Source organism: Bombus bifarius, unplaced genomic scaffold (genome assembly GCF_011952205.1).
Source record: "Bombus bifarius isolate JDL3187 unplaced genomic scaffold, Bbif_JDL3187 scf7180000009299_frag, whole genome shotgun sequence".
Lineage (NCBI taxonomy): Eukaryota > Metazoa > Arthropoda > Insecta > Hymenoptera > Apidae > Bombus > Bombus bifarius.
In genome coordinates, this window is record NW_022885028.1 from 1 (window position 1) to 26,659 (window position 26,659).

The 26,659-nt window shown below is 34.6% G+C and overlaps 1 long non-coding RNA gene across 1 annotated transcript; it reads right to left on the reverse strand.

Annotated features, from left to right (window-relative positions):
- Positions 1–5,582: 5,582 nt before the first annotated feature.
- Positions 5,583–26,659, reverse strand: LOC117215003. The gene is made up of 3 exons (XR_004489001.1): positions 26,446–26,659; positions 14,319–14,323; positions 5,583–5,593 (listed from the first exon to the last, which is right to left on the reverse strand). It is a non-coding gene; the product is annotated as an uncharacterized LOC117215003 (long non-coding RNA).

Consider the following 26,659-nt stretch of genomic DNA (forward strand, 5'->3'; position numbering starts at 1 on the left):
ATTTATTTGTCATTTTTACGTTCTTCCTGTTATGTTATTTCATTTTATTTTATTTTATTTGTAATTCTTAAATCAAATTCTTCAAATTTATATTCTTTACTATTTCTAGACTCTAGTAAACATCGTTTATTCTTGCATAGTCGTATTTTGGAAATTTGTATTTTATTGATATCGTTGCATTTTGAAAATTGTTGCTCTATTAGCATCGTTATATTTTATCTATAGATTAGAAGTTGTTAATTGTCCATTTTCATGAGCAATTAGAAAGATAATAACTTTGTAAAATGTTTTATATTTTTACGAATTCCTTGTGTTTGAGAACTCGATTTTACTTTGCGTGTCTCATTTTATGAGTTTAGTTTATTTACGAAAATATCTATTTTTCTCTTGTCCAATAAGTGTCAATTACAATGATCGATGTTACGCGGAACTTCCTAAACCTTGCACCACTATCAAACCAATGTTTCAAAGTCCAACTTTCGTCCCAAGTTGTGGCAGAATTTTTATTTACCAAGGCCCATTAATGTCGAAATGAGTAGAAAGGTTGGATCTATTGTGGAGTTCAATTCGGAGGACCTTGAGATTTTTAAGGCACTTGCGTTTAATAAAAGCGAATCGTTTTATTTAACATCTGAGTTAGCGAATTTAGGTGTTAACGTTTTATGAGAGCAACCATATAGCGTCGAGGGTTCGATAATCAACACGGTAAATACGAAAAATGAAATTTTGACTATTAGTTGAATCAGAATTTTAAAAGGAAATAGCTATCATTTTACATATCAATTATAAAATTATTTAAATATTTAGAACTCTCAGATTAATTTTTTACAATTACCACGAATTACCGATAGCTATGAAGCTATGCTTTCTCATTGCGTGATATGAGACATAATTTTATTGGAAAAGCAGAATCGACTTGACTTTAGGTTTAAAAAGCAACATTAAATTAACATTCGTTCGTGTATAAATTAAAGGTGTTCTCAATAATTCGATGTTTCAACTTGAACACACAGAACTTACTCATTGTCAGTTTTAGGTATGTTCAGTTTTCAGCGATTTTTCTGGCAACATCATTATCTATCCATTTTCTTTATGTCTTCAGGCAACACTGTTATTTATCTATCTTTTATGTCTACAAAAATTGCAGTCTCTTTACATTTTCGAAATACTTCATCTCTTTTTTTATCGCATTTCCGTTATTTCTGAACATAAATCCTTCTTTTCGTCGTCGTGTTACGCGACACGCTATAATATCGCACGATAATATCGCCGACCAATTTTTGTTACAGATTATTAAAAAGTCCTAATATAAACGATATCCTGACAAATTCCTTGATTTGTTTTTTTTGTAGATAATAATACATTCTAGATAAAGCTTACTAAAAAAAATTATTTAAAATTATTTAATTTCATAAAACATTACTCACGTGTAAAAATCTGCGACAAATTTTCGAAACATGGACATCATTCGGTAATCTTCCGTGGATAGATGTTTCCATAGATCAGAATCTTAATGCAGACATCATGCAAAGAAATAAACACACATGTATAAACTACATACATAAACATGTGTAAACTACAAGAGAGTTCTGGCTAATGACAAGGAAAATTGAACTTTCTAGGAAAAATAAGATATTTGCTTTACGTATGTAAGCGTAAAGTATGTTATTAATAAATTATAGCCTAAGTAGCGACCATTCTTTCCCAGTTGACTTTAGAGGAAAATAATGTTATTACCTGCCATTTACACTCTTCTATAAACGGATAAATGGTATGGATAATGTTTTCTACTTAAAATTCCAATTTTTTGTTACGCCTTGGAATAACCCAACGAAAATACGTAAGACCTCTTCCGTTACATTTCTCGGCAATTAAGGAATTTTAGATAAGTCAACTATAAGAACTGAAATGTTATTTCTGGAGTAATTTGAAACAGCGCGTAAATAGAATTGACTGTAATTTGAAAAAAACAAAATTTCAACCGGTTAACGCCTAAAAATAGAGAAATTAGTGGCTATGAACATGGCCGAAAGAACAATGTTGAGAAAGTTAAACGCGAATAACTAACTATATAGTTATACGAATAATATGACCAACTAACGAAGAATTAATAGATGCAGCATCAACGAAGAGGATGAGACTATACAGACATCTATTTAAAAAAGGGTAATTTCATGCTTGAAGATTAACGAGAGAACAATGTTGGAGAAATTAAAAACGAACGACGTGTAAAATCAGAAGAATTAAAAGATCAATGAGAAGTAGAATGCATCGGAGAAGATCAAACGATACAGCGTTAATATTATCCCGAAGCACGAATAAAAGAACGGTATTAAAATTGTCTGGAGTTCCAATTTCAAACAAGATCTCGGATTATCTGCAGGAAATCAAGCACAATGCAATTACTTTGCTTATCGGTTGAGAAATTTCTGTATCGCGTCATTCGCCCTTCTCTTGTGACGCAAATCGTGGTATTACGCATGATTGCTAATAAAATAAAAATCAGAAAGAAAGACAGCAAGCAAAAATGTAACGATGACGGTGATTATCAGCGCGATAGATCATTCGTTCTACTTCCTGATGTCCTTCTCTACACGATGATAGGCTCGATTTCTATATTTAAAGAAACGCATAGACGTAAGCAGAAGAATACCATATTAGTAAACTGGAAGCTGTAGCAGCCTTTAGAATGGCCAGAAAAGAAGGAAATATACGAGGGACACCGTTCAGTTCCTATGTTGCGGTTTCGTAATCTGTCGTTAATGTTAGAGATAATGTTTATGCTGGTCGTTATCGAATTGTCCGCTTTTGAAACAGACATGACCGTCACTACGAAACAGATATTCCGATTGGCTTGCATAATATGTGTCAGCTCTTACAGCTGCGCGTAATATTTGCTTCTCAGCGTGTCCTTCTTCCTTCGAGTTTCGTATCCATCTGATTTCTCCCGCCGCTTCTATATTTTCTCCTGTTTTCTGGTCATTCGTTCTTCATTTACACGTAGTATTATTCGATCGGTTCTACGACATCTTTCCATTCTTTTCAATCTTCCTTGTTCGTAGTATTTTACGATATCGAGTTTGCTTATTTGGGAAATATAAAATATCTTGACTTTCGTAAATCGATAATTTACAATTTCTCTTTGGTTCGCGAGCTCACGCTAAAAACTGTGACTTGAGAGAAATAGTAAATTAATAGAAAAATGGTAACTTTCCCTCTTTCGAAATAACTTTATAATTTTCTTCTCTTTGTTCGTCTTTCTGAATTGTTAAATTTCAAGATATTAGCGATTTCCTTGACTCGAAAAATATTGACAAATTTTCATAGAATTATTTCAACGTCGTGTTCTCCAGGATGAAGCGAAGAAACGTGCAATCTCGAAGGTTTAGATGCGAGACGGTTAACTGTATATCAAGGTAAAAGCCGAAAAGCAATTTGTACGATCGTTTCTTTATATAAAGACGAGAGAAGTGACTCCCATGAATGGATGAAACGACCGCAAGCAAGGCCATCCTGGCTGCCTGGTTTCATTCGCTTTTTACGAATACACATTTAAGTTCAAGTTCACCGGCGTAAACGATCTTGAACGAGTTCGACGAAAAGACACGGTTAAATGTTATCTAATCGTCCTTCAATTTCGCTTCGGTCCTACTTGACAGGTATATCATTTTCTTAAGTAACTTCCTCACTTAACTCTTACTTAACTAGCTGATTAAACAATTTTTTCAACAGACTTTTTCCATTTCGAGATGTGTAATAAACCTTAGGTTGTTTTACTTATCTCGCGCTCTGTATCTTTTGCTTTTTAACGGCCACTTTCATTTAACGCCATTTTGCTAGCTATGCTTCCTTTAATTACACTTTAGTTATACTGTTTAGTAACTATACAGTATTGCGTGTATAGCTTATGGTTAAATAGTTCAATCATCTAAATAGGGAACAATCGGAATGTTTTTTTTTTTCTATTATTTATTTATTTACATCTTACAATTTGTCCAGTAGGACATTTGGTAAAATATTATAGCTCAGTGATATAGCAATATAGCATGTGGATGGCTACCACCAGTGGGATACCATCTTCGAATTTGATTGATTTATTTCTTTAGTGTGGTGAGTGTTTGTATGTTAGGTTACGTCCTTCGTGAAATCTGTTTGGTGTTTCCTTTTTAATCTTCTTTTTATGTTTGATGCGCCGACCGTGGAATGTTTTTAGAAAAAAGAAAAAAATCATGTAAGGCAAAAGGTCGAAACAAGTTAATTATATTGGAAGTTTTAATTTTTTAAATATAAATTACGTGTAAGTTGGTAATTATAATGGCTTTAAAGAACTTTGTTTCAATTTCTAACAATTTTAACAATTTTAATAATTATTTGACTGGAGAATACACTTGCCACTTATGTATATTTATATATTCATTATGACCTTTTCATTAATAGAATTTTTCAAAAAACTTTTTAGTTTATCCGTATCGGCTTTGTTTTCAAGGGGATTTATCGTTTCTTCGAAGCACGCTTTCATCCATTTTCTTTCCCCTCAAATGCACGCGTGTCCTTTCGTTTATCGGTACATTTATTGCGATAAAAATATTCTCTCCCTTTGTTTCTAGATTCTCATTTCAATCGAATATTAATACACCGTTAAGAGCAAACAGAGCTCAGAACTCCCCTTTCAAGTCATTGCAGCGTGCACGTTAAAAATTATAAATATTGTCCATTTACGAAGCAATGCGCAGAATCGTTTGACTTGGAATATTTTAATTAAGGACATCTCTCTACGTCAGAGAAATAATAGAAAGAGACAGAGTTCTTGAATCGATATATCCTTGATACTTCCGTTTTATCGTTTATAAATTATGCACCAAATTGACACAGTTTCCCTATCGATCGTTTCAATCCTGTAAAAAAATACCAACAGTTTATAAAGGAAAATATTTGAAAATTGCAATTTTCTTTTAAATATGTCTCTTGTATTTTCTAGCAAGTACACTCCTTTTTTTTCGATCGAGTTACAGTATATTTTTCTTCGATTTCCGACAAGGAACCGAGACCTTTTTTTCTATAATTCGACCTTCCATTTAGCTCCATGGCCACAGGGAGTCTAATGAGTTCGACGAAAGGGCTAGTGCGTGACGAAAAAATGATCTTGCGAGATTGTGCTTTGCCGGAAACTGCCATCATGTTTTTGCCAACTTTTCCTTTGATGTTCACCACCTTTTCGTTGAGGGAACTTTGGTTAGTGGCTTCTTAATCAAATCGCTCGGAGGTATGTTGCTTCCCTTTGGGGGAAATATATCCTACTTTGATAAAATTTTAATACACTCTTGCATTAATTTTGATACTTCTCTACCCTAATTTTATTTGTAGTACTTTTCCTGGATCCGACTCTCTATTCTTTTTATTCCTTTCTATTTTATAATTCTGTTCTCGTTTATTTGGAGAATATAAAATGCCACACAGCTTTTATTCAATTATTCTAAATCTATATTATCTAATTTACCATTATTCTTTCATTCGTCGAGTAAAATCATACTTTGAAGAATGGCATTTTAACAAAGTGAAACTTTCCTCCCTTAAAGACAAGTTTCATAATCTCCTGTTGCTTTTCATGGCCTATGTTATACAAACTACAATTCTCTTATATTGTTCTTAAATCAATCGCAATATTTCCCATAATCTTTAGTTAGATTAGTCAGTATTACTAATTTATAAATAAAATCGACGGAAGGAACTACGTCTCTTAGAAAGATAATTCCGTTTCAGTTTCTAGGATATTATCATATAAACGATCAGTGTTTATAGCGTTATAAACATGAATTAAAGATATGAACGATAGAACACCAGAACATCGTTAGCAACACGTTAGAAATGTAGATACGATATATATTATAATACCATCAGTTGATTTGACCGATTCCTTCACCATGGCGTAAGAAATACTATTTTCGACCTCCATTTGCTGGATCTTTTATTCGAACGCGAACACCTGTCCGAGAAAATCAATCTTCTGGAAACTATAAAATGAAATACTCCACTCGAACAATAATTGTATTGTGTTCTCTCTTAACATATTATTCCCGGATTATTCTCGCGTTATCTGCCATTGATAAACATTTATCTTCGCGCTTTGCTAAATATTCCATATTCATAAAAATGTCCATAATTCTAGAATATACATTTGGTCTACCAGGTGTCAATTTTATCACGAACGTTCTGTTTTTCCCACGCGATCATTGACATTTGTAAATAATTTGTCATATTGTTTTTCAATTATATTTATGAAGATATAAAAACAAATAAACTTCAGCAGTAAATATATATGTACTGACAAATTAACACGTTTCAACATCATTTATTTACTTTTTTTTCAATACTTCTCAACAATAACGAATTAATATTTGTGAAATAAAAATCAAGCGAGAAAATTGTTTCCACCTTTTTCTTTTTTCTCCTGAGCGGAAAGCAGGAATCGTAGAAATCCTCCCGACTTGAACATGTTAAACGAGAAAAAGATTCGCCATGTCATCGCAGTACGGCATTTGGGCGAGCACTCGCGACGAAGATAAAAGACGCATATAACGTGCAGTCTCTCTGCAGCTTGACATCAGGAGATCTGTCGAGTAAAAGCCTGTTTATAAAATTTTTGTTGGTATCTCCCTGACTCGAAACATTTTGAATATTTGCTTTTTTGTTTATCACCACACATCAGTGTGAGAAGTGTTGCTTAAGTAAATAAATCCTACCACTTTATCGTGAGCGTCATGCAGAAATCATTTATCTTCCCTTCCGCGTCTTCAGATATTGCGCTGACATTCGGCGAAGAACAGACTTTTCGTGTAACTTTAATTTTAACTAAAGATCCAACTAAAAAAATAATGAACATCGAATGTAGCAGTTTGTAACGAAAGTTACATAGCATGTAACTTTGTGATACGATACCTTCTTGACACAGAACGATCAAAATTAATGTAAGGTGGTTTGAACGATATTTTTCAAATTGCTCTTTGAAGGGGGGAAGAAATTTTCTAATTAGAAATTAAAATTGCACGTATCTTTGCTCAAATTCTTCATATTTAAGTCGTAACAAACGTTATTTAACAAGAGCTAACAAACAAGAACGTACAGTGAACGAGCTAATTTTCAAGTGATTAGACTTTGATGTTCTAACGATTTTACTAATCCTCCCTTTTTACCAATCCTCTATTGCTTCCGCGGACGATTATTGTTTACAATTATAATATTACTTACTTACGCGCTGACGATATCATATCGGCATAATGAGATCAAAATTGAACAGCGACTATTTCTATTTTTGTGCATCGCACACCGTACTGCGATGGTAACTTGATAATTGCGAAACAAATTCAGGAAACGTTTGCTACGAAGTAAGAAGTAATAACAAGCAAGAGTAGTAATAATAAGCGAAGGTATCTTCGGTCCGTAATTGAGTTGCATCGATCATCTTCAATGCCAGTCAGACGAATCTCGTCGATAAACGCAAAGAAGCTCGTGTTCATGGTGATACATTTTTCTGTCGCATGGCTGAACGTTGCGTTACTGCGACGCTACGTTGATACTACACCGGCGTTCTCGATAAAAAATCCTCTCGAACCAGCTTGGATTTTTCAAATGATTCGATCAGTTTTATATAGTATGCGTATGAATCGTTTTCCTTTACTTCTTGTTCCTTTTTTTCTTCTTCTTTTTTTCTCGAGAATCTCGAGAAATCGTGCAATTAACGAACAAGGTAGAATCAGTAATTAGTTACCAGGATGACGGAAACGACGTTCTTACGCGTGTCCTTCTTATCCGTAGAATCTGGAATTTCTGATGGAATAATTTTTGTCCTGGCAAAGGCACGTGTCGAAGACAATTGCCAAGTCTCCGTGACGAGTAATTAAAGGATCGTTGATTGGTCCAATTTTAGAACGTTAGAACGCAACAATTACGTGAGTCGTCGGTAAAAAAGGGAAGACGTAGAAATGTACAGCTATGGCGTGCGCGTATGACCCTCTTTTCCGTATACGAAGGAATTCTTGATTGTATCGTTTCTTGTCCCGGCAAAGAGGGGTGTCGAAAACAATCGCGACGTTTTCACGGCGAGTAATTAAAATTTCATCGACGCTAAATACGATTTTAAAATGGATGGTTTGTTTGTAAAAGGAAATAATTTATTGTGGATGAAAGAGATTCGGAGAAGCCGTGCGCGCGAGGAGGACAGTGCAATTCCTCGCGTATGAAGCAATTCCTTGTACAGCAGCGTGCATGTGTGGTCGAAATGTCAACATTCTATAACTGCTTCAAATTGTTCTGAACAAGTTGCATTGTAATTAATCTGTCTTGAAGGCGAATAACAACTCATACGGTGTTAATTACTTGTATCTGCGGCATAAAAACAGGTGACTGTACCGTTGAACGGTACACGTGCATACATGTACGGTACTTACACGTACATACATGCATGCACATAAGCATATGTCTCTTTGTATGTATGTTTATATTCATGTTTCTTCGTACGCATATCGAATCGTCAAAATAAGGTGATTTAGAATGCAATAAAATTCGATGATCTTAATCTGTGACTAACTTTTAGTAGGACTAACTTTACCTTAAGCACATTTTTAGCTAGTAAAATTAAATTTGCTTTTATTCGATCGAAATGTACGTTGATATCATGTTAAACGTGTATTAATCGCAATTTATTTACTTAATTATAGAACATTTGAATTTTTTATGAAATCTATATAAACGATGATTAAATGGTTAAAGCTTTTCTGTCAATTACGAAAAATATTCCCCCATATTGCCATCACATTTTTAACAGTTAGACGTTAATCATGACGTATGTAATTTTAATACATTGTATATGGACTGGATATATTGTACATTAATTATTTCCCCTTCGTCCATGATCAATTTTCAGGACATGCCCTGTCCCTTATTGTTGATCAAGCAAGCTTCGACTGACCACATTTCCGAAGTTTGTCGACCGTTCCTCGGTGGATTCCACCGATGGACGTCAGATAGCTCTTCGGGCTTGTTTTCTACGATTTTCGATAACTGTAATTCCATTTATTCCCTACTGCTATGCGTTTTCATCCAGGTATCCTTGGAAATATCGAGTTGGACACGCTCAGCTGGCTCATGGATTGATATTACACGAAAGAGGAAACAAATCAGTTATTTGTAGTATCGACGATTTTTTCCAGGTACGTCGTAAAGGAAACGATCGCGCACGTGGAACAGGAGGAGTGGAATTATTGCAATCGATATTGTAAACAAGTCCTGGCGGAAATATTTTAATCAACTTGCGATTGGTTAAATAGAGTCTATCAGGTTGAAGCAATTTTTTATCTCGTCGTAACTTGAAAGATATAATTACCATGAGCGATCGCGTGTATTAGTAATAACTATCGTGTATAATTTAATTAGCTTTTAAGTGAAATAATAATTGCAGGGCGGTTTGAGGAAAATATCTTTAATTTAATTAATTTAATATCTTTGGAATTATACAGCCCTCCTTAGCTCAAGTAATTTATATAACATTTGTTCATTTCTCGAATCATCGCACATGACACGACTTGAGACATCGATATATCTTCATTCTGAGTTAACATTATTTTTTTCTTTTTTCATTCTTCTAAATAATGAAAGTCTAATAACAGGATGTATTGGTATCTCTCATACAAGAATTCTATTGACATTACTTAACTTCCTTCTTATATTCATTAAGACAGGAAAAGATTCAATAACGAAGTTTAGAAAGAATAAAGAAAAAGTTACACACGAGTCAACATATAGCGAGGAATCGATCTCACGAAAGTTCCAATGATGTAACCCGCGAGAGAAAGAAGAAGAAGAAGGAAATAGCGTGCAAGTTCAGGAATCGCCAGCGATCGTATAAAATATTCTATATAACGTTCAACGATCTTAAAATAGAAAAATGTCTTTTGCGAAACTATTGAAATTATTCCAACCCTTGAAAAAACCATTAAAATAATCTTATCTGAAGAATTATTAAAATAATACCCAACTGAAGGATTATTCAAATAATTCCATACTTAAATTATTTCTTACGCCCACTAAAAGCGAAACAGATTCGCTAACAAGTTCAGCGAAGACCAAAGTCAAAGAAAAAGCAAACTCTTCCCCAAAATTAGCAGAGAATCGATCACGCGGCAGTTTTAGTGGCATTAACTGGCATAAAGAAGCAGAGAAAAATGAGATGCAGGTTCACGAATCGCACGAGGATGACGATAGGTCAGGCGATGATATCCTCTCGTCGATACTCGGAGATTTCTTCGCGATTTCGTGCCGTGCCATTCAAATGAATTCAAATGTCTCATCAATAATTCATGAGGCCGGTTATCAAGGCTACAAATCTTAGGCTCGGGTCCTGTGCATCGTCTGTAATGTTTCATGGCACTCGAAAAGATTCTCCATGAGACGTTACAAAATTATATCAATACTAGTAACAACGACAACAACGGCAACAACGGCAACAACGGCAACAACGACAACAACGACAACAACGACAACAACGATAATAATAATAACAACGACAACAACAACGACAACAATAATAATAATAACAACAACAATAATAATAATAACAACAACAATAATAACAACAACAACAATAATAATAACAACAACAATAATAATAACAACAACAATAATAATAACAACAACAATAATAATAACAACAATAATAATAATAACAACAATAATAACAATAATATTAATCGATTAAAACTTTTTCTGGAGACATCAACAAAGATGAACGATGAAGTGTTGTAATCAGGTGAGAGGCAAACGTTGCGTGCCGGAAATGTGAACGTGTCATCGTTAACGCGGCCGGAGGCCCGTCGTCACACTTCCCACTAGGGAGAAACACTTTATCTTCAGTTTCCCTTCGCGGGCTAATCTTGCTGAATTGCTTCAAACAAATGATTTTTTTTTTGCTTTTGTTTTCCAAGGGAATCTAAGGTGGATTTTGAAAGTTGACGAGTTTCGAATCGATTGGATTTTGGAAGGGAAGTAGTGATGCTGTTTCTATGAGTTCCTGGAGAAGATCGTGGAAACTACTTTTTGAGATTTGTACATGTATTTTAGACATTGATTTTAAAAGACCGATAATTGTTTGGTACATTTATTTTTGAATTTTTATCGGTGGGAATTTACAGTGTTTTCACGATTCTGCTTTAATTTAATTTTCCACGCCGTTAACATGTTAGTTGCCACGGTGGTTATCGGTGACCAACTAGGTAAAATAAATTGAATCTTTTAAAATGGTTAAAACAGGAATTTCACGGATTAAAAAATTGTCAACAACATGAACGTCACGAACAACGATTACAAGTGACCTCAAATTCCCCAGAATTTCTGAAAATATCACGGAGCATTCAGGAGGCATTCTACGACCGGGTTAGCCAAGGACAGGAAGTGTTTCCTTAACGAGTACCGGCGATAAATGGAACAGTTCCAGGGAAATAGTTGCACGATACGGTAAACGTGGTTCGATGGAAGTAATGAGTCGCGTTTTACGTCAAAGTATATCCATCGAAACTGGGTCCATGGAAGTATCAACTAGACGACAGTGTTATACGATCTTTCAGTGAAACTCCATCTGCATCTATTACTTTATTTCATCGATCAATACTCGCTGATCCACTTCTAATAGGACGAAAGAACAAAAAGAATTCTCGCAACGTGTTAACAAGTTTCTATTGGTCGCAGTTCCGTGACTTTTTCCATTATCCAGAATCAATATACCGATAGATGAATATAAGATGAGGAAGAAAAAACTTCGCTTAAATCTAAGATCGAAATGGTTTGACGTAGCGCGTCATTATCGTAACACGATCGGCAAACGCGTTAGCTTTGGTTGGTGATTCGTTCTCAGCGATTATTAGCGACGTTTGTAGGTTCTTTTCGTGGAAACCTTGATATAACTTGCCTCTCGATCCGCTTTTTAAACGTTCAGACTATTTATTCGAATGGTTTTTCGTTTCAATCGAACGAGCAACCTTGGTTGATTTAGCGAACGTTTATTAGAGAACTCGAGTAATTATGCGAAAGGGAATTATGCTCGATCATCGTTAGTGTCCGGTTTTACGTTACAATAAATCATGTACCTACTCGAATTGATAATTCTATGAACATAATATCGTGTTTACAATGTTTCCATTCTGAATTACGATTTTCCTGCTTTCAAAAACGATGGAAGGAGAAGATTGAAATTTTCCAGTTTTCGCGTTTCACAGTTCGTTCCATTGTTTCATGGGATACATAATTTACGATAAAATTAATTATACAGTACTTTGTCTTAATTTCATTGGAAATAGCATGTAATGCTTAGTTAACGTCATCGAATCGCGAATGACTCATAAACGTTTCGTTTGGACTTATGTTATTATATTTTAGACAATTTTATTCTATTTCAATTTTTCACAGCATCTAACACCTAAACTGTAAAACTTGAGATATTTTATATCTGAAATTACTTTTCTGTCATGATGTTATTGTAAACGAGAATCACGCAGTTTTTCAAGGACTGATCGGAACCGCGTTCATTTTAGCATGTCACATGCCACGGAGGTCATCGGTCACCGATACTCAACTTGACGGTGCCGCCATGGAGGTCACCGGTAACCGGAGTGCCAAGATTGGTAAAAATAAAATCAAAAAATTTGAACAAATGTCGATTGTTCATTATCACCATCGTTACTACAACGGCGTGACGAAATTAATACAGTATAAAACATATAAAAATAAATTTATTTATACATGAAATATAGACCTATAATATTTCACCGTTACATTTATCGCATAATAAAAAATTCATTATGGCGCCACGGGTAATCCCTGTAAAGCTAGCATTCAACGTGTTGAAAGCTTCTTTCAGTTCGATCAATAGTATTGGCATAAGGATGACGCAAAGGCTCATCGTTGTTGCGTTTATCGAATCAACGAGTTTATATTTATACGTTTTCCGTGATAAACATTTTTTGTTTTTTTCCTCGTCAACCACAGAATTAAAGATTTGTCCAGCTGTTATTACACGTAAGTTATGCAAGGCAGTTTATTTTACATTAGGCCTTCGTGTCTGACCACAACAAATTTAAATATATTTATAAATTCATAATAATTTACATAAGTATAAATAGTTTTTATTTGAAAGAATTTTTAATTGATTTGCAAAGAAGAAGATTTAAACCGAAAGATGGTATCAGTAGAGACCGTCTATAATCAGATTTTATATACAAAACGACAAACTTTAAAATTCTCTACGGTCTTTAACGAGGTTATCTCATCCGTTTGAAATTCTTAACAATTAGTTAAAAATATGAAACATTTAGTAGGGGACCTGTTGCTCTCATCGCTTTAGAATCCGTAAAACTTTCGACCACAAAGTACTTTGTTTGAATAAAAAATCCTGCTCGGTACAGCACTTTACAATTCTACAAACCTCATTTTCTCTACTTCAAACCTATTTTACGCGTTTTTACGTTCTGTATTCGACTTATTTTCCAGGTACACAGTGTCCATGCTTAAAATTTCACACCGGCGCGATGGTACAAAAATTATTTTATACTGAATCTCGTGTTTTGTTGTTAAAAACTATGGATATTGATAAAAATAAATTTCACGCGAAACTGTAATTTTTGGAATCAAAAATCATTTTAATCGATCAATAAAATTATGAAAATTGTCCAGAGATTCTAAAATTATTAAGATTAATCTTCTCTTAAAGATCCTAAAATTATTAAAAATCAGAGATTTTTAAATCATTGAAAATTGAAGATTCTAAAGTTACTTTATTTATTTATTTACATTTCATAATTCTGCCTTCCGCAGTAAAGCGGACTTCCAGTTACACTTCTGCTTGGGATTCTAACGTTATCAAAAATGATTAAAAGCCTAAAGGCCTAAAAAGTTCTCTGTTTGCTATTTCACTGTTGTATGCTTTCTCTCCCTTCGTCCCTAATCGATGAACATCGCTCTAATTCTTTTCTCTCCCTTTACTTTCAATCGCACGAGAGAAGCGTCGAAAAACCCACGACCACGAGGGATGAAAGGATGGTTTCAGGGATGGAGATTCGTGAAAGCAGGCCGCGAGGGAAGAAGTGAACCGAGATTGGTCCGATGTTTGTTCAGCACACAACCGTTTCGTATATAGAAAGCGTTCATAGAGAGGTGGTTGCGCTCCTTTATGCGCATGCCCAATAAAACAATCTCCAAATAATATTCTGTTCTTCGAATTTACTTTTTCAACGTTCCATGCTTACGGGCTATAATTTTCTTAAGACGCTTAAAACGATCTCTTGAGCTTTCGCCTTTTCGGTGAAAACAAGCATTTTTTTATCTCCACTTTAGACTCGAACGCCAACTTCTTGACGTATTAAAGGATTTTAGAAGTTTCTTACCATTTTACAGTACGTTCTTGTTGAATTTTTGCTGGATGAAAAAACGCTTATCCGATACTTTTAGTATTTGCCTCGAAGCTGTTTAACGGTATTATCCTTTTAATAAAATTTAATTATAACGCGCTTTTACGAAATGATAGCGTACACAGTGACTGTTAATAATTTCTGGTCAGAGCGTAATTTTATTTTGACGTACTTTTTACTTTAATAAAATCCTTCGAGTAAAATATTCCGCGATATTGTATAATATTCTTCTAAAAAAAAAAAATATATTAATGCTAATCGATGGAACTATTAAAAAGATCGTACAGTTTTTCGAGAATGTTAATAGCCTTCTTGATAAGAAGACATCGCTTGTCCTATCTTGGTATGCGTTAAGGGTTGATGGTATAATTTACTATATTTTGAAGATCAAAGTTACGATATTCATAACAAGTTTACCAAAGTTTTACCTAATGCCGCTTGATTTTATGTGATTATACTTGCAAAGTTCTGTATCGCTTATTATACAGTTTTGTTTTTATCAAAAGAAAAGAAAAATACCTCTCATAGGGGTAGTTTGCATATTTTGGTGGAGACTGGTGAGTATAAATGTCGTTGTCGTTGAGGGCGATGCACTTGGTTTAAGTAGGCTAATGGGAACTTTCGAGTAGCCATCTTCATAACTTTTCGTATCTCTTGCGAACAGCTTCACAATCTGTATAACATTGCGGCTCTCGATTTTCTACAAAAAACACTAAATACCTTCGAACCGTTTAAACACAGAGTGCAACTGGCAAACTTTCATTACAAGATCAAATTTAATTCCACTTGCCTCGATGGACGCAGGCTATCGTTAATTAAAATCCTCCCACCAATTCGTATAAATATATGAATATAATACGAAACCTTTTTAATGAGCTAAAAATAACACGAGATTTTTAGCAAATTTAAAAAAGTAAAAGAATTGAGATTAAATTTAGACGTAGTCGAACCTTATTTCGTTAAGTAATTTCCGTGAGAAGTACAGGAAACATAACTGAACATAATGTGGCAGATCCATCATGATAGATTTCGTGATTTTAATGTTACGTGTTCAAAAACGTTATATTAAAAGAGCAATAGTACTAGGATAATTAATATTTCTGAAATGTGTAAGTGCAGTTATACTTTCATGCTATTAAAACTGGAATTGTATGAGCGTTTTTATCATCTTCTTGAATAACTGCACTTACACGTCTATTTTACTAAGGTCTTCAGTTGTGATTTATTAAATTGTTTATCATGTTCATTAATTAAACTGTTAAACTGTTCATTAATTTGTATAGTTACAATATCGTACATATTCAATATGAAATTTCATTACTGTAATTTATGGATTGGTTTTACCTTACATTATTGTAACAATATACGTTTCATTATAATACGTTCCATATTGTAACAATATAGCTGCATAATTTGTGCAAATCAATGCAAACATTTGAGCAAAATATAATCCTTCGAAATATATCTCACAATGTCTTGACGCTTCGTAAAAATGTAAGTTAAATTTTTCAATTAAACATTCTGCTCGTTTCAAACCTCGTTATATGTTATTCAAACCCAATACGAAAGTGTTTTCGTGTTAATAATTCGTGTTTCATCGAAACGCGTAAATGTGGATCGCGATTCTAATCGATACCTATTCGATCTTGAATTAATTAAAAAAATTAGCAAAAGCTCGTTACGAGGAGTGCGCGCTTTCAAGGGAACTTTTTGCACGGCCGGGAATAGCGTCGCACCGCGGAGGCAGCCGATTCTTTCATCCCGGAAGCGCACTGGAACTTGGAGATTTTATTACGAGCGTACAGTGATCCTGTTTAATTGCATCCGCTACAAGGCGACCCTCGAAAAGCAATTTCGAGTGTACCGGAGGCTGGATTTATCGCGACCGGTATTCACTGTAAACAGCCAATGGCGTTCCTCTTAATTCTGCCGCCGGCTTCCGATTCTTTACCTTCGCTCTGTTGGCCGCGGTTTTTCTTTCGTTTTCGCGGCACCGCGAAACGAAGAAAAGGCGCTTCTATCGTCGAGTAGGTTTTACTAATAGTCGATGCTCTGTTCTTCCTTATTTATTTATTTCTTTATCGTTTTCATGATTTTTATGGTCCGGGATTAGGTAGCTACCGCGATTAATAAAATACGTAACAAAGAGCAAAGCGTAGAATGCAATAAGGCAAGTTAGAAACTCAAACAACGGTATCTATACTACGATACAGCGTATGTTAGAATTAAGCAGGTAGCTTACGATATCATAATTGCTGATACAGATTAATGTAGTATCGTGGACGAAAGGCCTGGGAAATATCGGGCGAACTATGAACAGTGTCGCGAGAGCCGAGGCGCCGTCGGGCCCATCAATGTGTCATCGGTCTTTTCAAGTGCATAGTTTCGTGGAAAAGACCTACGTGACCCTGGCTACGAGCGTCTGCAGAACACGTGTGCGGTGGGCCTAGGAAAAAGGCAATAGAATGGGACAACGGCCAGAGAGGGCGAGTCGAGAAACAGAGTGCGAGTCGAGAAACAGAGTGCGAGTCGAGAAACAGAGTGCGAGTCGAGAAGCAGAGTGCGAGTCGAGCGGAGACGGAGGTTGCGAGTGGCGTTGCCGAGAGAGTGTGGATTGCGCTGTTTTCTGTACGTTTGGTATGAATAGTTCAAGTTAAGCCACAATCGTCTTTTCTGTCTGATTAACATCTCTATTGTCCACTTTTTGTAAACATATTACATCACGATATTACATTAATATCTTTGAGAAGATAAAGAAGATCTTCAATGCTTCTGATTTAGACATGCTGCATCTCGTTTGGCAGAACGAATTTATTTCTTAATTTAATTTACTTTTCATGCATTAACGTTGCTACGATTAAGAAGATTATCATCTACAAATAGGATAAAGTTATGAGAGTGTGTCAGTTTAGTATGTCGAATTTTAAGTCTCATGAGAATGGCTTGCTTTCTCCGATCGGAAAGAAATACTGGACTTTTATCGATGTACGTACGGATGTTATGTATGTTGAATGGGGGTGATTCCTGTGGAATCCTATGGAAGGGACGTTTGTACTCTCTGGAGTTTTGTTTCTCATTCTACGTTTTTAATCGAATGGAAACCGAGAGTAAAGATCTAAACACATTTAGCGCATGTCGAGATAAAGGAGTTTTTAAGCTACGCTGTGCCACAAGTTTCGAGCACCTAATGTGCTTCTTGTGTTTAACATTAAATCGCCTTTTGATCGCAATATCTGCAATAATTTACAAACACTGTAGAACCATATTTTACTTTTAACTCAAGTTTGACCAAAATGTGTGACCATTCAATTTTTGACTAGTATGCAACTTTTTACGCACTTATGGGAGACTTAAACGCGAAACATAAGCAAAAATATATGAATAAATTCGAACTATAGTACTCGTTATAATATCTATCGAAAAAATGATTATCCATCGAGGTCCCATTCCTTTCAGCTATATTCGTAAAGATATGAATTTGCATAAAAATCCGTAATCTATCTTTGATGGAAACTAAATTGAAAAGGTAAGCCGAATATTTTACGTTTTGGGTCTGCGTTGACAACATTTTTGTTTTGTGTGACTTTGTGACATTTATATTTCCGAGATATAAAATGTGAAATTAATATAAAACTTATCACGTGATATTTAGACTTCTATTAATGATACGAGAATTTATTACTCCCCATTTTCTCCCTTTCTCTTTCTACAGTTTCTTTCTTTCTAAAGTCAATCTGCTGAAATAGGAAACGTCACATAATGCTGTATATCATTCAGAAAGTAAAAACCACATCGATTAATAACGTCACCATCAAGGTGTTAGCTAATCCGTGGCCAGGGTCAACGTAATAACGCACACCTGAGATTGATGACAGCCGTTGATGTATCACTACTCTGTTATTATGTATTTCTGTAAGAATTCTATTGTGTATTCCATTGTGTCTCGATTAAACCATTCAACAGATTTATCTTAATTTAGTCTATTAATAATTTCGACGTCTCTTTTTCTATCTTGATGAAAGATACATTGGTACATTTACGCGTCTTGAAGTGGCGTTTCCGGTTTATGCTGAATTTTATATATAAATCTTTCTTCTGTATTTTCGAGCTGACATTTTTCGGCATCTACATTCCCATACAAAAGTCTTCATAATAGAAAGGCTATTTATACTCGAGTAAAATCTTCTAAAATTTCAGCGTAGAGTTAACGTATTTCGTAACAAAACGATTAACATAACTGTTTTATTCTTGCGTAATAAAACAAAAAGTAACTACGATATAGAAATAAAACTGACCAATTCTATCGAGGTTAATTAATCGTTCCGTTTCTGCGAAATGAACCCTATCTACGTATTTTGATACGTAAAATTAAAAACTTTTCAAACATTGAAATCGATCAGTTCAGCTTGTCAGATTGACTCCTACATGCTTTATTTAAACAAAGAATGTCAATGTTTTCAAGACATGCGGATTACTTGGAAATGATTGTACATTTGTCATTTTCCCAGTGTCTGCTGGTATTTCTATTCTTTCTTCCAAGAGTAGAAGCTATCGTAACGATTTGTTATATTCGTTACATTAGCATGATCGATCGTGCGGAGCAAATGATCCACGTTTCGTGTACACACGCCCTCGTTACGCCGTGTTTTTCCCTAGTGATCGAGTGGATTTCATCATCGGTAAAATGCACTATATCAGACGTCGCTGACATTAATATTCAAGGTATTTAACGTTTAAAGACGCGGGCGTGTCGAGTAGTGCCTCTCGGTAACAGGCAATTCGATTGGCAAGCAACGAGGGAAAAAGCTGTTACACAATAAAATAATAGCCATTATGACTAATCGCGCGAGTGGAACTCGCGAGTATCGCGACCCTGACTAATTGTAAGCGAGTACGCGAATTGCGGTTGAATGGAACGTGCTGTCGCGTCCCGGAAACTTGAAAAAGTCAAAGGAAACGCAATTTCGCGATAATGAATGTGGAATGTATTAATGTACATGGTGTCTCATTTTGATCGTTCCACGCAAACATATATCCTAAACTATACGTAATTCGAGAAAGAGCGTACAATAAAATTGTACGGTTTCAATTGGCCCATCTTACGACGTTCAATTGGATTTGTCTAAGTGGAAGCGTTTACGAGATTCTAAGATAACCGTTGTTTCTTCCAATTGAATTATACGTTTTATCTTTCATACACCATCCGATGCACTTTTTAGTTCTCTACGGAAATGTATCAAGGTAGTTGTATCTGAAAATTCTTAGCTTAAAAGATATCTCATTGTTAATTTCATCAAAATTGAGCGTGGGGAGGACAAGAAACATATAAACGTAAGTGCGCTGTGTTATCTTTCCTTGTCTTTCATGCGATAAGTTTTACAAGGTTGAAGCTGGAATACCTTTTGAACTAATCATTTTTCCATTGAAGTACTCTAATACTGGTTTGTAGGGAATTAAAAAATCCATCGAATAGCGTATGAAAAAAATGTATGTAGAAATCCATTTGAATAAACGAAGGTCACCTTGAGATCTCGAAGCTATGTATTTTTCGAAGAAACACTTCTTTCGAATAATATACGGTTTAAGAGATATTTGCCTGGCTCGATCAAGACGAGACACCTTGTATATACAGGCTGTTGCAAAAACATGATAGGTGCAAGGATTTTGTTAAAGGGAATAAGAAATAATTTCGAAATACACTTAGCATTGTAATTATTAATATATTTATTTAGTATAACATTGTATTTATTATATCATACTAGTTAATTAGGTCCAAGTGTATTAATTTTGGTATTTGGTAAAATTTTATATTAGGAAAATGAAATATAGAAACTCATTTAATTCTAAGAAATGGTTCTTTATTATTCATATTGCTCGATCATTTTTCAGCATGGGAAAACCATGATTATTCAGAAGCAAATCTGAATTTACTTGAAGTAGTTCTTATATTAATAATTTAAACTGTATTTTTCCTTATTCCCATGAGTATGCCATTCCGTTCTCCGATATAGTGTTGCCAGAATTTCGTACAGGCGTAGAATTATAAGATCGACCAGTACAGATTCCAAAATCAACGCTTTCAACGTAAAATCTAATTTTGTATTTCTATGTAGGGTGACTTAATTTACTAGTCTATAAACGATAATTCAGTTAACGCATTAACAGTCGTCGATGTAATGTAATGTTTCGTAATTAAAGTACTTACTACCAGGTAAGACAATTATCAATGGCTCTGAGGGATTTCCTGGATTTATTTGAGTTAATTCTAGGAAACGATTAAGGTTTAATATTCGTAGGATATCGTTCTGCAAAATTATTAAACGCGAGTATATCACATTGCAACGCGCTGTAGTTAAAGATCTATAATGTTTAAGAGGAAAAAAAAGAAATAAAAAATATCGAGAGATTTTTGAAATCGATGTTCTTAATTTAAAATGTAATTTTGTCTCTTCTTATACTGACATTTAATGAGCTTAATTTACTCAACCCTAATGTAATTAAATTGCAACAACGAATATCTTCGCAATGTTATAATATTAATAATATATAAATATCGTAATATATATTTTTCCACAGTTTTCAATGTCTACTACAAGATCTTCATGTTTGTGACACACGGCATACTATTTGCCGCGATACGAACCGCGTCGTTTTTGATTTTCGATCGATTTGAAAAGTTGCTATGACATACAGTAACTTAGTTGTATATCAATCTAATGATAATACGATTTTGATTTGCGCAGAGTACAAGCTATTTCAACAAGTTGGTAAAATTTATTACCATGTAATATGATTTCATACCGTAATGTAATTTAAAAGTCGAAGGATCGAATCCTGAGATTCTAAGATGATAAATATTTAGTCTTGAAGATACGGTCTTGTAATTTAAAGGTATAACAGCATAATGATACAATCTGTAATATAAATGAAGATTCAGTATATCTTAAACGTAAAACGCGGCTATAAAATGTTTCAAAATAGAAATATCCAATGTTTTAGAATCCTAAACCAGTTTGAATCTTCAACAAAACTCCGATTTTTTGAGGAACCTTGACAATACGCTAGCTTTTATAGAAGCTTTTTAAAGCTATGTTAAAGGAAAGAATCAACAAGTTTAACAATCATAATATTTAATACCATTCGCGTCACAACGTTTAAATTTATCAATACACATTATAAAAGTCCAAATAGTTGCATAAAGCCGCGTAAAAATCCTAAAGTATACGAGTTGAAATAAAACTTCTGAAACGGCGAACTTCTGAAAAAACTTCGGACCTCGACGATACGCTATCTTTCACGGAAGCTTTCAAAGTTATCGCGAAGGCAAAAACCAACAATTTTAGCAATTACGCCATTTAGTATAGTTCGCGTCACGCCATTTAGATTTATCAACATACATTATGAACGTGCAAATAGTTGCACAATACAGTGTTTAACAATACTAAATCGCACAACTTGAACCTCTTAACGAACCATCGAACTCCTGAGAAATTTCTCTTGACAATAGGCTATCTTTTACAATTCTTTGCCAGTTATCTCAAAGACAAGAATCAACAATTTTAACAATTACAGAAGTGTCATCCGCGTCACGCCATTTAAAACAATCTAACACTTGCGCGTGACAAGCGCGAAACTGGTGTCGCCAGCTCGATTTCCGGCAGACGACACGACGGCCAACTCACTTGACGCCGTTCATCTAACGGCGTTTAAGCTTACTTTAAAATCGATCGATCGCCTGTCGAACAATTGATTTATGGTGTTCGCGCCGTCCTATGTCAAATTCTTCGAAACATGACGTAAACGTCATGCAACATAGGGCGAAATGATGTCAATTGAAGAGAATTGCGCGAATTGAACGTTGTATACTCAGTTTCATCCAGCACTTTCGCGATGGAACACCGGTTTACGAAACCGTGGCATACAGTTTCGAATTTTCGTGGAAATTCCACGCCCGCGAATAAAATCACACGTATAATCAAGGAGTATTGTGTCCAAGTGGTCGACGTTGTTACAACGAACCTATCCACGGAATTTGTCGTTTTATATCCGTCGCGGATACAATCCGCGAATATGGCCGTAATCCTATCGTTTAATGAGTTTCCAGATCAATGACGACATGCGTTATAATATATCATTCGTTTTTTTGCATCACTATTCTTCATCGTCTGTTATTCTACGCGTTGCTGAAGTATTGTCAGCTGCGACGAACTATTGTAAACTGCGTCGCGTTGTCGCAAACCTCGGCTCATAATTATAAAACAACCCTAAAACTTTTAATACGACGAAAGCTGCCTGGTTGAATTTAGCAAAGTTATTTTCCCCTCCTTTTTTTTTTTTACTGCACGAATCAACCTACGCTAATGAGAGTTTAAGACAAGACACGTACAATCTTTATCTATTCGACATTTTACAACTGTACGAATAATCTTCTCGGTGGATTAAAAGACCTCGCGTTTCTTTTTTTCAATTAAAAGAAATTGCCTGGCGATTCGTCAAATTCGGTTGATGAACAATTTTTGTACGATCTATGTTTGAAAACGAGCTCTTTAATTCGTTAACGACTCGTAATATATCGTGAATTGGTAGAATATATCGATGGTCATAACTTTTCGCGAGGATATAATTTTTACTGATTAAAAGGAAAGCTTGTTCGATTAACGTTAAAATATTCTCATTTTATCATTGTATATAAATTGTATATAAAACCACTAATTTTTTCAAATACATTAGAACAGGAGGCTGTAACTGGTCAGAATTTGTGGTGAAAATAAAGAAAATGTGCAAACTAATTAAACTATCAATAAATACGACAATTAATTGAATAACTCTCGCACCATATTTCCTTTGATCGAACGTGGATTTTCCATTCGCTCAGATGAAGTTGAAACGAATGGCAATGCTGCTAAAACAAAATACTTGTTGTGTGTCGCTTAGATTAACGAGTTGCAAATTCGTTGAACGCTGTAGCATACGGATAAGATGACTACTACATACATTCGCTGTCTCTGCTGCAAATTAATGCTACAGAGTGGAGTTTAAATTTTAAATGAGATAGGAATACAGAATAATTCCAACCTTCAGATGACATTAAAATTGACGTACATTACGAACTGAAAGTTTTGATGTAGCGCGATCCTTAGCATAAATCGTGAAAATAACAAATTAAATATTTGTCCCCTTAATATTAAATGGAAATTTGTAAAATAATCAGATGGATTTCGTTTGACTACTGCCCGCGTATATTAATTATTTGAACAAATTTATAAGAGAGAGTGAGCTACAAAATTATCGTGGAGAAATATTTATAGAATGAGGTGGGTAGCAAATGAAGAAGAAATATTTGTATAAGAGAATGCAGTTGCAGAATAAAGTTTTCTCAATATTAATAAATTTTTGCAATAAAAAATCCAATTGAAAATATTCCAGGTGGTGTAGTATACTAAGCGAAGTACAAGCGTATCAATTAAAATTACTTTCCAAAAATCTATCCCGACCGAAAAGTTTCAGAAGTTGAAACAAGCTCCTCAGTGATTTTAAAAACCCAACGTCTTTTCAATTAAAAGGTTCTCCATTTAATATTCTTCGATCGAGAAACTTGTCAATTAAAAATCAGATGTTTCAAAATGCTGAACCATGTCAACTATCGTAACTTTTTATCAAAGGGGAGAGAAAGTAAACGAAACGCTGGGAAAATACAAGAGAAAAGAAATTACATGTTGTTTAAGAGTTTATCTCCTCTCGAGCGAATAAACTTTTCTCTCGAGAAATTCGTTGACTGGCACGGTCTCTACGTCTCGAATTCTCGCGACTCTGCTTCTCGAGTGCCCTTGGTCACGGCATCGATTAACTTATTAAGAACCAAGTAGCAAAATAATACATAAAAATTGTGTAAACGCAACGTTACGGTGAAAACTCTCTATGATCGTAAACCTGAATCTCGTGTTTTTCATTTTTCATTTTTTTTTTTTTTTTAGACACAATCATCTTTTCTTCTGAATTTCTTTCTAGAAGAAGAAATGTTACGTCGTGTTAATAGATGGACAGAAATGCTGTGCAATTCTAAGTTTCCGTGATAATTTTCATAGTTGAAAATGGTAATTATCATCGTCTAGGCTTTCTTTGACGAGCATGTATGAAATTTTAGCCCAATGCAGGGTTAAGCTCGTGCCTCGACCGCATTATGCAACCCAGTTTCGAAGTTCAGGAGGGACGTCGGTCAAACAATGGTGTAACCCGACCTACGTGGTAATTGCAATTAATCTTCTCAATTTATTTTTGTTGTCCCGTCCCACGGGCTTCCTTGCTTTTTAGAATGTATCGATTTACCTGGAAATCGTGTCCGTGGCGAACAATCCAAATTCGATTTCAAGTTCCATTCGCTGGGACAATAGACTTGATCCGTCGCGGATTTTTGTTTCGTTTCTGTTTTGTACTTAAATTCAGGTAATTCTTTCACGCGAGACCATCTTCAGCGAAATATGTATTCTTGGAATTGTAGACAATTTTACTAATATTATATTTGTTAGAAATATTTTTGAATATACGTAAATATTATTAGAAAATTATTGAAAGATTAATCCTATGTGTGCTATATCTCTATTCACGCGGAGGACTTTGTTTTGAATTTTCCAAGCGTCCATAACAATGTATTTTGTAGTGTTTTATTTGAATTACATAGGACTGAAGATATCTCTTCACTGTTCCTTTAGGTTTTCAAGTTAAGAAACGTTGAAAAACTCTCTATGAAAAATTAATAATTAAAATATTGTATCATATGATTGCATGTTAAATTTGGTTTATTTCAGTACCAAGTAACGACTTGTTAGATTAAATTCGTGTGAACCGATCGAAGTTAAGAACATAATGAGAGTACAGATTTTTTTTATTGAGAGATCAAATTAAAGATTTTGCCACTATTGTTTCGAAAATTCTTCATCATTTGTGAAACACGTTCTCTCAGAATTTAAAGTCGATCAGTTTTCTAATCAGAAACAAACAAATTGTTTGGTAAATTTATTATCACTTACGAAAATCACAATTTTTCAGTCGACAAGGTTTCCTGGCATGAAATATACGACAAAATTACGTGTTATTTATCGATAAGATTATTTCTCCACTGCCTCGGGTTAACTCGAATTCACGCAACTAAATGCAGCAGATTTTTCTCCGGTACACATCTTAATTGCACGTTCGTCGCGATTAATCACAGTTTGATACAATGAAATGAAAGATGCATTAATTATTTCTGCGAAACGCGCTTCCACTAAGCTAACGACTTACAGTTCTCTTATATTTACCCCGCTAAAACAAAGAAATGAAAAACCACCCTCTCAACACTAAGATTGCTAAATCTGTTAAAATGACACAGACCGATTTTTCGTTTGTACATTACAATTGGCAAAATTGTTACGGTTTTCGTTATATCGCTTCAATCATAATTATTTACGCTATTGATCAAACATTTGTAATAAAATTCAAGAATTTAAGAGAAAGTCAGTTCAGGACTTTGTGTTCTGTTAGAAAACTTTTACATCAGAATTCTATCGAACTGAAGAAAATTACCACTGACAAATTTATCGTTTCAAAACAAAAATTACTAGGAGTAATTCGATGTAGCTATAGCTTAACAGGTTTTTAAAATGTGTACATATATTTTTACACATATTAAACCTTCATAATTCGAATACTATAATCCTACAAGTAAATGTGATAACATTTCTCTTGACAATCTTTGCATAAAATATCTAAGACAAACTTTTAACGACTCGATCGAGGATAAAGAAAACCGATAGTCTTGAGAGAAAGACACCATATCATATTCACTTTTTTAGAGATTCTTAATGAGAAATAGTTTGGACAAACTGTAAATCCAGAAGACTCGCTACGTGCGTAAATGATGTAGAGACATCAGAGAGAAAGGAACCGAAATCGACGCGTAGGAACGTCGGTTTTTAGAAATATTCCATCCAATGTACCGATGAAGCAATGTACTCACGACAGGAATTCGAACGAAATCCTTTCTGGTCCTAGCCGCTACCGAAGAATAATGGCCGTGCAGAGGATTGCCACTTCACTCATCGCCGACTAACCTTGCACTAAAGCTCTGTCACCTCGCTCTGGCAACGATAACAAAACTTGCGGACGTAGTTCAGCATTTTAGAGGCCCTGCATTCGATCAGGGTACGTGGAGAGCGTGCCAGCGTGTAATT